At 34.0% G+C, this 17,881-nt stretch overlaps 1 protein-coding gene across 2 annotated transcripts in view; it reads right to left on the bottom strand.

Moving 5' to 3' along the window:
• PKIA (cAMP-dependent protein kinase inhibitor alpha) overlaps positions 1–17,881 on the bottom strand; it is an 88,988-nt gene that overhangs the window by 16,582 nt on the left and 54,525 nt on the right. The window contains exon 2 of one of the 2 annotated variants that reach the window (XM_010367770.2): positions 15,867–15,994. The gene's annotated coding sequence lies outside the window, so the exon portion shown is untranslated. Of the gene's footprint in view, positions 1–5,853; positions 5,931–15,866; positions 15,995–17,881 lie in introns of those variants that run through there. The other variant, XM_010367771.2, reaches the window with a different exon arrangement.

Genomic DNA, 17,881 nt, shown 5'->3' with positions numbered 1-17,881 from the left:
CATGCCTGGTCTTTTTTTTCTTTTTGAAATGTTCTTGTCCCTTGGCTGCCGTAGTTACTGTAGTCTTTTGGTTGCTTTATAATCTTCCTGTAGTTCTTGATTTTCCCACTACTTATCTCTTAAAATAAATCTTTATTCTCCTTTTTGTTTTTTATGCTCTTTCTGGTAATCCCATTTACCCTAATAACCTTAACTGTCACCTGTAAAATGATGCTACTCAAATCTATAATTCTGGGGCCTGATACTTTTTTTAAAGCTTCACTAGAGAATTTCTACTGACTATTAAATACTCCACTATGGATGTCTTTAAAATCTCAAATTCAGTATGTTCAAAATGGGATCTCTTGCTTTCCTCATCTCCACCTCTACTCACAAAACTGTTCATTCTTTCTATTATTTTGTTTATATCTCCACTATTTTCTCAGGTATCAATAATAGAAATCTCAGAATTGTATTCAATTACTCCCTCTCACTAATTCTTCACATCCAATAATTTCTCAAACCTCAGTAGTTAATTCCATCTATTCAATCTCTCTTAAATATTCTTCATTCCATTGTTCTGGCAACAACCTTCATCATCTCTCTCTTTCTTGACTGTTGCAACTGTAGGCTAACAATTCAACTTACCTAAATCTTCTCCAATTTACCCGTTAAAGGGTCAGCAGAATTAACTTTATAAAACATAAATAGTACTCAAAAATCCTCACTTGTTCCTAGGAACCCACAAAACATAGTTCAATTTTTTGATGGCCCTTAAGAGTTTGAAGCCAATCTACTTTACTAGCCTCATTTCTCACAGTATCCCTCCTGTTCATAATAAGGTCCAATCACAGCAGCACATGTAATACTCTTGGTATTCTCCTGTTGGTCTTCTCAACCTTTTTCATCTTTCCAGTTACACTCTTTCTCCATCTCCAGGTAGAATAAATAACTTTGTTATCGTGTTGATTTAATTCTGTCTTATATGAGAATTTATTATTTTCACGTTGACCTCTTTATATTATATTTCTGGATCTTTGATTTTCAAATCCACTGCAACACATGGCACAGAGTTTTGTATTTTGTTCCTAAATCCACAAAACGTATTGTGTAGATTATTCTTGATTATCTTACTCAAGATCCTCCTTGTTTAAGTAACTTGATCGAGGTCATACAGTTGTTCACAGTAAAACTAGGCTAAGAGAGCTTGTGTCCTTATTCTTACCCAGTTCATTTTCCTGTCTAATAAAATATTTTTTATAAACTTAAGAAGATAAATGCAATTATGATCTCTAGCACTTTCTTTTCTTATATTCACAATTATAACAAAATACTGTTTAAAATAACAGCAATAGAAAGCAACTAGAGTCCCGAGTAATCTAACCTATTTTCACTTTGTTGATGGCTCCCTCTTTTAAGTTTTTTATCAAATATATATGATGAAAGTAGCAAATTAAAACATAGAACAATTTGTTTTGTTCTCTTGTTAGGGCTTTTTATATCATTTATTCATTTATTTAATATTTCAAAGGGATTATAAATCATTTATCTGCTAATCTTTGCAATATCCCTGCTGAGACAGTTAATTAGCTGCAGAGGTACTGCTAGTTGGCAAGTGACAAGTAATATTACCTGCACATTACAAAAGAAGAAACGAAAGCAGCGAGAGGTTAATCGACTTGACCAATGTCTTACCCAGTCAGCGGCAGTACTGACGTCAGAAAGGGGACCAGGGTTTATTCACATCAAAATCACAAACGCATTAAGGGCCCTGGGGCTGGTGGTGTTCTTTGTTATATAACACTTGCCAAATTATTTATTTTATATTTTTCTTAACTGGCTCTGTAAGAGTCTAAAGAAGAAAGATACTTTTAAAATCTATAACCTCTCATTTATCTATGACTTTTCCTTCTATGTTAAATAAATATTTAGATTTTCAAAGGCGTTTAGAACACTGACACAGTTCTCAAAATAACTTATATTAACTTTTCATCTTTAAAATCACAAAAAGGATCCAGTCAAGCTCAGTAACATTTTCTAGTCTGTTCCAAGATATAATACTGACCGTAAGAATAACAAAACTGCTACGATTTAGTAGTGCCTCATGAATAATAGTAATAACAAAAATAAATATCACATATGTGCCAGATACACACTCTTTGTATATGGATTATATAATTTAAATTTCTTAACAACTCTCTCCAAATAGTATTCTCATTATTTCACTTTTAAAGATTAAATAATAAAGGTTTAGAAATCTTAAGTCACAAAACTAGTAGGTGATTTAACCATTTACAGTTACCATTTTCCAATATTTGCATTGGGGTATAAACTTACTTCATTTTCTGTTAATGGCTTGCTATCAATATTTCTTTTTAAATATGTAAGTAGTTTACATTATGTTTTGACGTATTACGCCATAGGGTGACAGTCTATTGATATCTCAACAGTATCTGGGTTTTGAATATTATGATCTGCTATGCAGAGTATTAATGACACCACTATCTTTTTCTTGATTTCTGTATTTGTTCTAGAAACACTTCCTATTCCATCTCCCACAAATCTGGTTTAATTATCCAGGTGATGGTCCTCATATTCAGTTAACTCACTGTCAGGGCTGTTTTGCATTGTGATAGTAAAAGCACACTCTCTGGAGACTATGAGTTTGAGAAAGACCTACACAAATATTGACACCTAAAAAAAGGCTTCCAAAATATTTTTTAAAATGCAAAATTGAGATTAAAAGTATGTTTATTTAATATTATCAGCACTAATATTACAACTCATGAAATGCATCTCCTACTTAGTTATGTAATAAATTATATTAAATATGTGATTTGGTACATTTTAACATATTTGATAAAATGTAGTGTGGAGCTTTCAAAAGTGCAATTGCCCAGGATGGAGGAAAGCTTAAAAATGGTCCTGCTCATAATGAACTAGTGACTTCGATTGGCAGGTTGAGGCAGAGATGCTAGGCCCTGAGAATAAGAGAGCAGGGGTACAGTGGAGCAGACTGCCTGATGAAATAGGAGAGTTAGAAATTAGTGATTTATTGAGTGGGAAGCATGAAGGTAGGGGATTCTAGGTTGACAAATTTTAGAATTGTGTCTAGATTTCTAACTTGGATAAATGAGAGGCCAGTGCTGTTTGGTGAAGGCAAAAGGAACAGCAATATGGAAAGTCTAAGAATGCCATTTTAGTATGTCACAATGCTACATTTAAGTTAAACTCGGTGATCTTTTCTGAATGAATGAAAATGCATTAATTAAAAACACATATTTCATACACATGTTAATATCTGCTATTCTGCAAGCATTTTCTGTAGTGTCTAAATATCTATTCCTACTGAAAAAGTGCTTAAACACTTCAATATGCCTCTTTTCAGCCAAAAAGAAAAACAGTTGCCATGACCATGTTTCAACATATTTTAAATCTATACATAATCACTGCCAATTTATAATATCTTCTCTGCAGATGCTAATTTCCTATATAGCATTTTTTGCAAATGTAATTGTTCAGTATCATAATTAGTGTTTTTCATTGCTATTACCTGTCTGAATGTTGTTAGAATTTTTTGTTAATCTTTTTATTAATGGCACGCTTTTCAGTACAATGTGTAATCCTCTTTTTCTCTGACACTGTTATAAATTATTTCAAAGATTTTTCATACACTTGTTTTAAATAGAATTTTCAAATTTTTCAGGCTATTTTAAGTCAGTAGAATAGGCTCTAGATAAAAGAAAATGCTGAAGAACAGAAATGTGATTTAAATGTAAGTGTAAATAAGAAAGTGTTAATTTGGCTAATGAGAAATATACCCATATATAGAAAATATATAAAGAATATAGCAATCAATAGACAGTTCAAAATGAGATTATCCACTGAACTATTTTTAAATATTAGTGAAAAGATGTGATCAAATCACTATATTAATAAAATAAAAAAATTGTATAAGGTAACAAGATAAACAATATGTGTATTTATTTTGGCCAAGAGACAAGTTGTTATCTGGAAAACTCATGACATGTTGTATATTATCAAAATTACAATCAATATGAGCAACTCTACTACTGACTCTATTATCAAGACTAGAAATTATTATTATGACTCTATTCCATTACCAGGAATATTGAAGAAACTATTTAAAATGGTAAACATTAATTATAACAAATAAATACCAATCCATCTGATGAAGAGGTTTCTGTGAACTGATACATTAAGGATCTCAAAATCTTGCTTTGACTACAATATAAACTACTTGAGATTTATATTTTCTAGTTTGCACTCTAAATTTTAGAAAAGTGTTTTATGCACAATTCAAAGTACATACTTAAAATAAAGTACAAAGTAAATACTTAAAAATAAAAATGCTTGAATTCATTACCTTGTGGTACAAATTGGAATGTCTTTCATATTTACATAAGATTTTTTATTTCAGCATTATGCATTAACAATGTTTGTGTCTAATTCCCATAATATTTTGTGTCAACCAAACTCATTTGAGTGATAATTAGAAGATCTGGTGCTTATCTTCTAGGCTTTAATCATTGCATGTTACTTCTTTAATTCACACCAACTTTTAATAATTTATAACACAACCAAAGACACTATAAACACATAGAATAAGCACTATGCAAATGACTCAGGATAAAACAGGTTTCAGATGTGAAATTATAGCCTTGCTTGGCTATACTTCCATTTAAGTGCTTCATCTGAATAGAGATGTTCCACCAGCTGCATATATAAGTCACCTAGGGTGACTTTTAAACTTACCAATGGCTGGCCCCACTATCAAATCTGATTATTATCTACATGATAATAATTGTTTTTCAACTGAGAGCTTTATTTTATTGGTTGCAAAGGCAGCACACACACACACGCACACACACACACACACACACACACACTCTTCCTAGTACTTTTAGAAATTATAGAACAGGGTTAAGCATAACTATTGAGTTTAAATGCTACTTATCAACATGTTAAAATGCAAATGAGTGGGGGAAAATTAAAGGTAAGCTGTTTTACATACATTTTTTAAGTTTTATAGAAATCCCTAGGAAATTAATATGAAACGGGAAAACACGAAAATCTTGTTGCTTTCTGTATTCCCTCGCCTGTGGCAATGCAAACAACAGAAATCACTCTGGGACTTCAATTAACCCATTAATGCCAGAGGTTGCAAATTTCTTTTGTGAAAAATCAGACTTTGGTGATGACCTTGAGCAGTGGGATGTAAATGACTCCCACAAGTTTAGCGTCCCAATAATGGAACACTAGGCATAAATAGGTTAAGGAAGGCTAGAATAGATTAGGTCCAGCCAACATTGTCTCTCTCTCCCATCTCCCTCTAAGGTAGGACAACTCTAGTCCCCACCTTATTGTCTCCAACTATAATCTCCTCTACTAAAATGTGTTTTTATACTAGTGTTACACAGTAATTCACCTGTAAGAGAGTGCAAATGCAAGCAGAGTCATTTAAAGAAGAAAGGAAAATGCTCTCACAAATTTTTAACACAGAAACAGCATTTCAAGAGTGAGTTACAAAAAAGTAAAATTGAAAAATATTTCTCACACCTAATACTTGCAGATAATACTATCATCCCGCTCACAAAAGCAAGACGGATGAGGCATAGAAGGAACGTAGTGTTGAGGGCAATGAAAATAAGCAGTTACTGCAATCTGTTACAAGCTTCATTCAATTGATTAAAAGACAGGAGATTCAATGCCATAATTTTTACAGTACTTGCTTGCCATCTGATGCTGGGAAAAATATTAATTTCTCTGCACTTCAGTTTTCATGCCTCCAAAATGTGGATTCTCAAACTAAAGAAATATTTTAAAACTTTTCGAGGTCTAAAAATTGCTGACCTTAGTGTCTGTGTGCTCTTCATAAAGGGCAAGTTTTCACGAAGTATGGTATTCTTCTAAAAGGCCTTTCAAGTAAGAAAAAACTATATTTAGAAAGCCCATTCAGTGTGCCTGGGTGTTCTCATGTCTTGCTGCTATTTATAACCAGGTATAGGCCAATAGGACAACAGCTTTGCTTTAACTAATAAGTGCCCAGGATTCTGAGAGTTCAAGAGAAGTTTTTCATTTTTCTAAGTGTGGATTTAAGAAATCATTGAAAACAGGAATTTTTTAAAAATGTGTTTGCTGAATTGCCCAGCTGTTACCTGGCCTGACATGGATGATTTAAAAGGTCGCATTTCTGTTCGGACATATAGTTGTCACCCTGCTGTTTTATCATCGCCCTCTTACAGGGTAAACATGCTCAACTGTTTTGAGTTTGTGAGTGTGAATGCTTCTTATGGTATGTTTTTCTTATGAATTTCATGCCTATTTATTCCAATTTGAATGCAGGTAGAAATATATAAAATTCTTGAAGAACTTATTTTCATTCTTATGAATCTTGTTGATTTTATTGTAATATAGAGAACTTTACTAATTTTATAGATGTTTGTAGAGTAAAAAACATTGCCACAGTTTGGCTTTGTGTCCCCACCCAAATCACATCTTCCATTGTAATCCCATAATCCTCACGTGTTGTGGGAGGGATCAAGAGGGAGGTAACTGAATTGTGGGGGTGGTTCCCCCCATGCTGTTCTTGTAATGTTGAGTACTCACAAGATCTGATGGTTTGAAAAGTGTTGGGCATTTCCCCTGCTTGCACTCATTCTCTCTCCTGCCACCCTGTGAAGAGATGCCTTCCACCATGATTTTAAGTTTCCTGAGGCCTCCCCAGCAATGTGGAACTGTGACTCAATTAAACCTCTTTCCTTCATAAATTACCCATTCCTGGGTATGTCCTTATAGCAGTGTGAGAATGGACTAATACAAACATCATTAGGAAAAAAAATCCCAAAGCCTCAAAAAAAAAGAAAAAAGAAAAAAAGAAAGAAATATTTCTGGAATTACATGGCATTAGCAAGAGAGATTAGCACCACTAGGCTAGAAGCTGACTAGCATTGTAAACAGCTTTTAGCTATACTAGCTGCCTAAAGAAAGATTATCTGACTCAAGGATGACTTGTCTTTTGTTCTTTATTTTTTAAATACAATCTCACACAGAAACGTTGAAATGACAGTAAAAAATACAGTAAAAATGGCTTATTTCTCAAGCCGTTTGAGAGTAAGCTGTCAACCCCAAACACTTCCTACAAACATATCCAACTATTAACAAGAAAATCTGACAATTAATACTGATACATTACTATAGTACTGTCTAAACCTCAGACTTGTTTAAATTTTGTCAATTATCCCAATAAGGCCCTTAATAACAAAAGGATTAGCCTAAAATCACATTTCATTGAGTTGTCCTCTCTTAATCTCTTTTATCTGGTAATTTTTCTTGGATTTCCCTTGAAATTCATACCCTTAAGACCTTTAAAGATACAGACTAGTTATTTTGTAGGATTTAGCTGTTTGTGTTTGTCTCATGATTAGATTCAGAAGATGTGTTCTTTGGCAGGAAAATCACAGTGAAGCTCTATTCGCACCACATTCTATCAATAGACAACTTGGGCAAACTTTTAATTTGTACCCTTATTGGGATACTAATTGTACTCATTTGATTAAAAGGTGCCAGTCTTCTCCACTGTAAAGTTATTTATTTCTTTTTTTAACATTAATACATTTTGTGGCAAGATACTTTGTGCTTATGTAAATATCCTATTTCTCACCAAACATAATGTATTCAGTTTATTTATACTGATATAAACTCATTGACCATTTTATTAAATTAACTATAACGAGTTTCTATTATTACTTATTTTGACGCTCAGACTGTTCAAGATTTGCCCAGGGGAAATTCCTTCCAGAGATGTCCTTTGACATCTCTCCATCATTCTTTGATATGTTTCTTAATTCTTGGAACAGTATGTTCTAGGGTCATCTTATGCTTTCTCTGCTCTGAATCAGACATTTCTCCAGAAAGCTCTGGTTCCTTCAATAGGAGAATTGTATCTAGACACCAAGATCTGGACACTAGGTGTGCTCATTGCTATTGGGGAATAGCTGCTCCAGGCCTTTGCAATAGACTGAGCTATGGGATTTATGTGTATATAGACATACATACATACATGTGAAAACATCTTCATCTACATTATAGTCACACACATATATACTTTACATCTATGTTTAATTCTATATTTGCTATATATATTGAAAACCAACACTTTCATTCCCCCATTTTCATCCAGCACCAGAGTTCATTCTAGCTTTTGCCTATATTATACTTTAACTTCCTCCTCAGACAATGAGAAATACTGATTACCTTCGTCTTTAATATTCTCACTTACTAGATCAATCTCCCTGTATTTTAACAAATTATTGTTGCTACCACTTTTTTACCCCATACAACATTCTCCCCACCTAGCACAGACTATAACTATCTGTATTGAGTGGTTGCTGTGGCCAGTCCCCCATGTATATGCCCCTCTCCCTCCAATAACTTTCAATATCTCACACTAGGCTCCTCCATGCAGACACCCTCCTTCTACTTCTTGGGCTTTAATAGCCAATGCCTAACCATTGCAATCCCCTGTACACTCACCCTGCCCATGGTGTCAAAGGCTTACTAGGCCTCATCCAATGGCTTTTGGACTAAATTGTTTAAGAAGGGAAAGGACAAGGAAGAGGATGAGGAAAGGAAAGTGGTAAAGAATGGAGAAAAACAATATTTTTTCCTAAAAATATTAGAAGTGGCTCTTTAGGAAGTTATAAAGACAATATGCAGTATCAGCTAAATAATTAAGCCTAGATTACATATTCTTTACATATCTATATCTATATGCTCTGTATCTTTATAATTATGACATATGTATGCATCATTTATAGCAATAAAATGTGTGACAAAATTTATAATATTTATCTAAATATTTTAATACCTCACAACTTAAAAAATTATATAGCACAATTCAATGATTAACAGTTCATGTCTGTGAATGGATTTTCAAGTCTCCATGCCAAGAGTGCTTGGGATAGTATCTGTAGTGGTATTTATTGGATCCTCTTCATCTTTGGCCACTCAAGATTCATATAATGTGCTGGTCAATTGCATACCATTGGTGCTCTGCACCAGCCCATGTTTATCTGAACAAATATATCAGCTTGGTATTTCTCAAAGGGTTGTCTGTAAAACCATATGCAGCAGAATCACCTGAAGACCTTGTCAAAAGGCAGGTCCTCAGGCCTTCTTGATTTCCTGTTCAGAATCTTTATGGGTGGAAATGGTTGTCTGGAACTCACCTCAGGTGATTCTCATGCATTAAATATTGAGGCCATGGTGTAACTCACATGCCTACAATTCCTCAAATTCTCTCTTTAAAATACACACCTTCACTCTATCATTTTTGTATTTGTTATTCAATAAACTTGCTCATGGCTAAATGTGTACATACCCTCCAAAGTAAAATGTATCTATCTTTTGCAAAATGTCTCTCACCAAATGTCTCCACAAAATGAAAATGCAAGTATCTTCTGAGATCTTATTTTGAGGAATCTTACAGGTCTTCCAGGTTCAGAAAATAACAAGTGCAAATGTCCTGATGCTGGAAAAGTCTTTTAGGGAAAAACATTCTAGAGGTGAGTGTGTGAGGGAGAAAGTGGTAAATGAGTTTGGACAGTAAGGCAGAAGGAACATTGACTAAGGCCATGTAGGTCAAAGAAGGCAGTTTAATTTTTATTTTAAAAGTGATGGGAGCCAGGGTTTTGGACAGTAATGTTACCTGGTTTAAATTTCTTTGGAAGATTATTCTGGCTATTGTACTGGTTATAAACTAGAAGGGCTGTGGCAAGAGGGGAAGGAGGAAGATCCTGTAAGAGACTGCCTGTTGCACTAGGTGAAGCAAGCAATGATGGCTTGCAGTAGGGTGAAGACGGTGAGAGGTACAGGGATTCAGGATAGATTTTAAAGTTAGAGGTGGAAGAGTTTCTCATGAACTAGATGTAGAAATTGTGGGAAAGAGAAAGTTTAAGGATGAATACAAAGCTTTTGACTTGAGCAAATGGATGAGTTATGGAGATGGAAACAGTTGGAGTGAAAGTGATAGAAAAAAGTAAACTATTTCATAGTATTTGCTAATTCTGAAGTGTCTGTGATATATAAAGTAGAGATATTTAGTAGGAAATGGAAATTATGAGTCTCAAGCTTAGGTGAGTGTTGAAGGCTAGAGGTATAAATTTGGGAGTCATAGTCATCTGCCTATTGAAGCAATGGCAGAATAAAACTCATGTGCACAGACAGAAAACTGTAGAGGGCCAGGAATGAGTTTTAGGGCACTCTAGCAATAAACACTAAGAAATGGAGGCATCACAAAGGAGACCAGAAAGAAATGCGAAGTGAAAAAGGAAGAAAACTATGAGAGTATGGTGTTCTAAAAGCCAGTCAAACAAAGCATTAATGTTGGAAATTATGAGAGCTTATTTTCCAAAGTTTGTTGTATTAATAACTTAAAACTTGATACTCTAAAGAGAGCTTTTAGCAGACAGAAAAAAAAGAATGATTTTTTTTTTTTTTCTATTACAAGTGATTGATTGTAACAACATAGGAACTGGAAATGTGTAAAAGGCATCAAGAATTTAGGTAGAACATGATTTTAAAGAAAAGTGTTCATTTAACATACAAATACACAATGTTAAGACATAATATTTTGTCTTTCTATTAACTGCAGCTACAGCATGCTGTAAGTGAAGACGAATGATTACAGTTTAATATCAAATTCAGGGGAAAATATTTGAGTCTTCCTAATTTTAAAATAGATTTTAAAAACTTTATAGGCTTGTGACTTGTCAAAAGTGAAACATTATTTTATAAACGATCATAACAATTTTAGAATCAGAATAAAGTTTACATATAAAATGACTTACTTGAATTCACATGGTTCATTTTTATGGGTGAAGACTAAGACTCAGGTTTTCTGATTACTGAGTATTATTTATTACTTGAACACACTGGAATATCTTTCAATCATCTATAAGTCATCTATAAAATGACTAAAAAGGGGCTTATTGGTGATATCTTACATTTTAAAATAAAATTATAAGTAACTAGAGCTAGGAGAAATAAGACTCATGAAGATTAAATTTTAAGAAGAGCTTATAAGAGGGTGAAAAAGTAAGAGATGCATTTCCACATGGACAGATAGGAGATTTTAGGAGAAAACAATCAAAACTTTATTTATACATGTTGATATTAGCTTAACGAAACAAAGACAACCATCACGGGACTAGCAGATAATTTTGAATATGTTTGAATATGAAGACTAATACAGATCAATATCCAATTAAACTAAAGACCAGATAAAGTCTTCATTCTATTACAGCATATTAGGAATAAGGGTACCTCTTGATACTTTGCTATGTGCCATTTTGGGACAATGAACCTCACCATAAAGTGAACATTTATGTCAAGAAGTAGTTTAGGATATAAATTGTTATCGTATAGGTTACTTTGAAAAATTAGAAATAACTAACTTTCCTTTATCCTTTTTTTTTTTTTTTTTTTACATTTTGGTTAACTTTTTAAACTTTTATTTTAGGTTCAGTGGTACATGTGCAGGTTGTTATATAGGTAAACTCATGTCATAGGGGTTTGTTTCATAGATTATTTTGCCACCCAGGTACTAAGCCTAGTACCCAATACTTATTTTTTCTGCTCCTCCCACTCCTTCCACGCTCTACCCTCAAAAGGCCCCAGTGTCTGTTGTTCCCTTCTTTGTGTTCAGGAATTCTCATCATTTAGCTTCCACTTATAAGTGAGAACATATGGTATTTGGTTTTCTCCTTTTGAATTAGTCTGCTAAGGATGATGGCCTCCAGCTCCATCCACGTCCCCACAAAAGACATTACTTCATTCTTTTTTATGGCTACATAGTATTCCATGGTGTATATGTACCATATTTTCTTTGTCCAGTTTATCACTGATGGGCAGTTAGGTTGATTCCATGTTTTTGCTATTGTAAATAGTGCTGCAAAGAATATTTGCATGCATGTGTCTTTATAATAGAATGATTTATATTCCTCCAGGGTATATAGCCAGTAATGTGATTGCTGAGTCTAATGGTAGTTAACTTTTCTTTTTAATGCCAGAATAACTGTTATATAAAATATCTCACTATGCCATTGTCAAAGACAAAATTCTGGGACAGTAGAGGTCCATTGTCTAACATCTAAAGCTGCACACTTCACTCATTAGCCACATGTGGCTTCTGAACCCTTAAAATGTAGCCTAGTTTGACCCAGGTACTGAAATTTTAATTTAATTTAATTTAATTTACATTTATTTTTTCAAAAAAACACAAGGCTAATGGATACAGTGTTAGACAGCACTGAGAACATTCCCATTATCACAGAAACTTCTGTGGAACAGAGCAGACCTACAACATTTAAAACCTTTTTACATTTATTCTTCTTTGTTAAGAAAATTGACTCTTATTAACAGATAACATTAGCATGATGGTAGATATAAGCTCAAGCTCTAAAAACCTATTTAACTTGATAACAATGAGAAATAAGTATGAAAAGATAAATAGAAAATGAAAATAAGATATTCTTCACAATTTTCCAGAATAGGAAACATAGTGACTATTAAACAGATGAAAAGATTTTCAACCTATTGGTAATTAGAGAAATGCAAACTAAAACTATTAGACACTGAATTATGTTCCCCAGATATTCATATGTTGAAGCCTCAGTCCTCAGTTGACTGCATTTGGAGATAGGCTCTTTAAAGAAGTCATTTAGGTTAAATAAGGTCTTAAGCGTGAGGCTCTAATCCAGTATGACTGGATTCCTTTTAAGAAGAAAAAGACTCCAGGGATGCGTGCAAACAGGGAAAAAGCCACGCAATGACATAGCAGCAAGGCAGTAGTCTCCAAGTAAAGGAGAGAGGCCTCAGGAGAAACTAAACGTGCCAACACCTTTCTGGACTTCTAACCTCCAGACCTGTGTAAAAATAAAGTCTGTTATTGAATCCACAGACTCTGTGGTATTTTGTTATGGAAGCCCTAGCAAACCAGCACAAAGATCAATTGAGGTTTTATGCTAACTAGATTGGCTGATCTATCTGGTGAGGCTGTAGAATCATAGGACTGCAACTTGATTCAGTAACTTTGAAAACCATTTTGGCATTATCTTTTAAAGCTGGATATTCAAATTCCCAATTACCCAGCAGTTCTAATCTTAGTTACACATGTTAAGATAAATCTTACATGTGTGTAACAAGAGACATAAAAATACATGCTCATAAAATATTGTTAATAATAGATCCAAAACCACTCAAATAACATCAACAGGATAATATACACATTTTTTACATTTATACAACATAGTATTATACAGTGGTAACAACGAATAAATACTAGCTAAAACAAAATGGGTATACCTTAGAAACATAATAATGTTGAGTGAAAAAAAGCAAACAGTTACATAAAGCATGACGCCAATTTTATAAAACACAAAACAAACCATACTTAGTAAAAAAAATACATAAAAATTAAATGAATGTTAATATAAAACCAAGAGCAGAATTACGCTATTTATGACAGAAAGAAAAAAGAACCAGAGAAAACCAAAAAGAAAGATTCAGCAGTGTTGATTCTAGTTCTTAGTTTTGGTGGTGTGTTTGCAAGAGTTTATTTTTATTACATTTCATAACTTACATATAACAGATCTGCATGCATTACTTTGCATGTTTCAAATACTATATAATAATGTTTTTAAAATAAAAATTTCCTGGTCACCGAAGATAACCCTTAGACATTAATTGTAGAGATGGAGATCTAATCCAAAACCACAGATATATTGATTTATGAATATTTTGTACTCAGAGACCTTTCAGCTGAGAAAAGAAATTCTTCCTTTCTCACATGAGAACTTTATGCTACCTAATGAAGCTCCCTACTTTGGGGCAATTTCCTATCTTTATTTAAGTGATACTAGTCTTTCAGCTGTGTAGAAATTTTAAAAACAACTGATAGCTACTTCTCCTGTTCCCAAGAGAATGCAGGAAAAGAATAAGGTGTGGGAGGCAATCTCATAGCTCACTGATAAGTACATACAAAGACAAAAATGGTACATAGCTAATGCTCCATCTAACAATACAGAATTGTTATTAGTAAGTATATCTGAATATCATAATTAATAAAAGAATAAAATAATCAAATATGAGTAAATGTCCTCTCATTTTGAAACGAGTTTCAGGGTGCTATTTTAGATCACTAGTTCACTTTCACACCTGGAAGAGTGTGTGTGAATGTTTTGGTTTTGTGGTAACTGGATTATGCTAAATTTTACATTTCCTTCTTTAATGAAATGGATTTTGTTCTCTCTTGGAAATGCAGGAGATAGCAACAGCAGAATGTAGAGAAATAGCTGCTGCAGCTGTACTACCCATGGAAAAGTATACATAACAATTTTAGCAGCTAGTGATTCTGAAATTGCCCTTAACTGTGTCATTATAAAAATGCTCTAACAAATATGTTTTACAGTGGGTGACTATAGCAAATAACAATGTATTGTATATTTCAAGATAGCTAGAAGAGAAGATTCTGAATGTTATCCCCACAAAGAAATAATAAATGCTTAAAATGATGGATATGCCAATTACCCTGATTTGATCATTATACAATGTATACATGCATTAAACATCACACTATACCCCATAAATATGTACAATTACTGTATCAGTTATAAATTTGAAAAAAAGAAGTTTGTAAGTAATATAGTTAAGAAATTTATCTGATGGATTTTCTCCCCAAGGCCAAATCATTGAATAGTAAATCTAATGAAGGTACTATGCCTAAATGTAAAGGATAACACGTAAATTATTAAAAAGCAGTCTCAGAACTAGAAAAATGGTCAGCTATATCAGCAGACTCAGATTCAGGCTTTCATGTCACAGATAATTCTGTCATAGAACTTGGCAAATATGTGTTTTGTGTTGGTCTTATAATTGTCCTTAGAATCACGGGGACTTATTCATTCATTCAAAAAGTTTTATGGCCCACATTTTATGTGTTAGTTATAGTGCTGGGTTCTGAGACTACAGAAGCCAACACACAAAGCAATACAAGGACAAACTTTTTTCCTTCATTCATCCACTATTCATTATGTGTCTTCATTTTGAGTACTGACTAGGGATCAAGTGCTGTGCTAAATATATATACATTAGTAAGTATATATTAATATAACTGCAAATGAGAAGATAAGCCACTGATTATGATGTTACTGCTATCTTTTTCTTTTCTTTCCATAAAATGGGATGTCCTTTTGCCCCAAGTGTTGGTCTTAAATTGCAAATGAAAAGAAAATTCTCAGTGGGATGCTGACGTGCATAGATAAATGAAAACAGAGCTCCCCTTTCGCATGCTCCATTCACCTCCCTGCCAACTCTCTATATGCGCTCACTTTGATTGTCCCAAGACCAAGATGAGAAGTGCCCCATAGGAACCAAGACGACTTCCTCACATCGTTCATTAGGACTGTTTCTCTTATAGAACTAAATGGCACCATGACCCATAATTTTCGTGACCTTCATAGAGGATCACGGAGACAACCTATGAAAATGATTTATTTTAAAATAAAACACTGAAAGGGTTAATCTGCTGCTCCACAGGCCTAACCTCCCGGGATTAAACCACAGGCATGGAGCTCACTAAGTGTACTTAGTAACAACAAGCTAAAAATAGAAAAAAGCATCGTGCTGTTATTGTATGAGTTTCCCTCCAAGGTTTTGTCGGATAAACATCACAACCACCAATGGGATGGTGAACAGGTTCCTTGCAGGGTAGGTTAGATACCTATTTTTTCAGACAGTCATACCATAGCCAGTTCTCAGCATACTTCTTTTAAGGTAATTAAATGTTTGAGAATTAGTGTTCCTACCTGATTGGAAACCTTCTTGTCTTTAATTCATTGACTGTAGTAGATCTCTTTTTTCTCGGAGATGACCTTCAGATTTCTATCAGAAATCGCTTCTTTGGGGAAACCAGGGTTCTCACAAAGTCAGGAAACTGAAATGGAGATAGCAAGAGAAAGGGAAATTATCTGTACATATAAGTTTCACTTTTTAAAAATTTTAAGCAAATGTTCAAGCATCCATCTTTTGAACAGTATCATAACTTCAGGAAATTTTATAGTTTACAAGTATGAATTCTCACAAGACAAACACATGATGCGAGTATAGGCTGCATTTTGGGATTTCAAGTCAAGGAGTCTTCAAAAGAGTCCTGGTTAGTCTTTGTTAGTTAATTGTGTGTGTGTGTGTGTGTGTGTGTGTGTGTGTGTGTGTAGCTTTTTTGTGATGAGGTGGTGGGGAAAGAATAAATCTGTTGACTACTAGTCAGTGATGTAGCGGGCAAAAAAGGCAAGTTTTCTGTCTTTTTAAAATATTCACTTCCGTTCTTCAGTCTTCATCTAGATTTCTCTTCCATCTTCACTTAGATCTTCAAAAAATTAATTTGACTAAACTTAATTATTCATAAATATTGGAATTTGTTGAAGGATATTTTGCAGAGACTTTTAATGTCTGTTCAAGCTTTGCCATCACACACAAAATTGTGTGTGTGTAGCTTTTCTTGTGATGAGATGGTGGGAGAGAACAAATCTGTTGACTACTACTTAGAGATTTAGAAAGATGGACAGATTTAGAAAGATGGATATTAGGGTAAAGTGAAGCAAATTATGCAATAAGTTCCAACACTGTGATTCTGAAACAATAATAGCAGACTTCTGGGTGACTAAGGAGTAACCTTCTCAAATTATAATCATACCTGTTATAGACCATCTGTTCACAAATTCTATACTATCATTCATCATTTATGGAAAACAAATGACACGATCTCTCATTCCCTCCACTTCTTGGCCATTCTCATATACATTTTTTCTATCTTTAATGTCATATTCTTTTCCATCTGTTTGAAAACATTAGGATCTAGGAGAGACAGACCATGAGCCAGCCTTCAGCATCTGTACCAGTGTTGGCCCTGAAAGGAACATTGGGCTATTAGGAGACTAGAAGTGATTTGGGATTGTCTGAGACTGATCTCCCTCAGAAGCAGAGCCTGACAAAAGAATTTGAATTCAAACCGTTCCTGGGAAGTAAGCAAGGAAACTCAGGAGTAGAGTGGGAATTGAGAATAGAGGCATGAAAGAAAGCCAAGAGAGGCACAGCATTGAACAGGTTACTCTTGGCGGGAACTGTTACAAGTCCCTCAGAGGAGTTCTGTGAAACCCTGCAGAACATTCCTCAGGGTTATCCCCACCAGTGGGTGGGAAAGCTGAAGTGTTCATATTCCAAATCCACTCTGTCACGGATTGAAAGTTTCAACCAGAGATGTTATCTCCTGCACACTTCTGGCCTGTTCTAAAGAGATGTTTGCAGGTGATGGCACAATTCTATCAGTATGCACTGGAATGCTGAGTGTAGCAGGAGATGTAGGTGGCCTCTGACAGCATTGGATACAGTGGCAGTGGGGTATTAAAGGTTATCTTGTAAGTCCAAGTGGATAAACTTTAGTTCCTGGGTTGACAGTTTTCTTTTGAGGTAATTAAGTACTAATGCATTGATAACAATTTCCTCTATTAAATCAAATCAAAGTTCCTAAGTCTCTAATCTCCTGAAAATTTTTGTATCTTTGATACAGCCCTAGTTAAAAAAAAAAAAAAAAGGAAAAATTAAGATTTCAAGTTGACCATTAATTCATCACTCATTTAACACTCACTGAACACCTAATGTATACCAAGGATTAAGTTAGACATCAGTGTAATCTTTATTAAAATCATTATCTTACCATCAATAATTTACTTTATTGGGGCATCCAGATAGTACACATTATTACATAGTGCAATGGAAAAGAGAGCAGAGTGTTAATTCATTCTGTGGACCAATAATAAGTGAA

The sequence above is a fragment of the Rhinopithecus roxellana genome, chromosome 9, assembly GCF_007565055.1.
Source record: "Rhinopithecus roxellana isolate Shanxi Qingling chromosome 9, ASM756505v1, whole genome shotgun sequence".
Taxonomy (NCBI): Eukaryota; Metazoa; Chordata; class Mammalia; order Primates; family Cercopithecidae; genus Rhinopithecus; species Rhinopithecus roxellana.
Note: the sequence above shows the minus strand (reverse complement) of the source record. Positions and strands in the feature narration are given on the sequence as shown.